Genomic DNA, 985 nt, shown 5'->3' with positions numbered 1-985 from the left:
CTGTCTCACAGAAGTGAGTTGCACTGAGCCATTTATACTGCTTTATAGATTAATTAACTGTTTATTTCTTATGTTATCAATCTAGCTACATAAATATATAGAATTATTAGCATTCTGGTTTTGTTTCTCTAGAGAACCCTGTCTAACATAATCCCATTAGATATCAGACAGCTAAAAATGGAGATTTTTCAAGACATTTCGATTTTCAATCAGCCCCTAATGCTGGCCCAAATAAACAATTGGTGGATGGGCTAGGGGGAGCTTAAACCCACTGAGCCTGGATTCAAGGTATTTGCCATAGTCTAAGATGAAAACAATGACAATATGTTGCGTCTTTGCAGTCAGAAGATTTCAGCTTAGTGAGTATGTCACCTCACTGGCCCTTCTGGATTTAAAACATACAATGGAATGGGGAAATGTGGGAAACTGAGAACCAGGAAGAGAGTATATGCTGGCAAACTCTGTACGCTCATATTTTAAGGATTCTGGGAAGCCGAGACTCTCATTGGGGAGAGGTCTTCACATTCACGGGTTGGAGATGGATCCTACCCACATTTTCCTAACGAAAGTTGTTCCCCACAATGTCCTTCACAATAATGCTAGTTTTAGGGTGCTGCTTGAAAGCACACGGTTGCCACTGTACTCTTGAAGGTTAGCTGCTTAAAGGTTATCTGCCTGAGGATTGAAGGTTGTCTGCCATCAAAAGCAACCAGATCACCGCACCCTAAGTATGGCCCAGTCCATCCGGATAAGAATCATAGATTGTTCCCCTGAAGAAGAGCCCTGGGACCCTGAAGGTCAAACCAGCCCAGTGAAGACCCAGGCTAAGCCACCATCTTAACTCTAGAGCACGCCCACCTTGTTATGCATATACCTTCCTGTTGCATGTAAACCTCTAGTTCATCCCCTTCCATTATTATTAGAGCCTAATACAACCCCTTCCTGCCACATATATGTATGCTGTGGCGTGCTAGCCCAAGATTGT

This window comes from Echinops telfairi, unplaced genomic scaffold (assembly GCF_000313985.2).
Source record: "Echinops telfairi isolate 266 unplaced genomic scaffold, ASM31398v2 ScPeMD7_7404;HRSCAF=8442, whole genome shotgun sequence".
NCBI lineage: Eukaryota > Metazoa > Chordata > Mammalia > Afrosoricida > Tenrecidae > Echinops > Echinops telfairi.
This window is presented reverse-complemented; position numbering follows the sequence as displayed.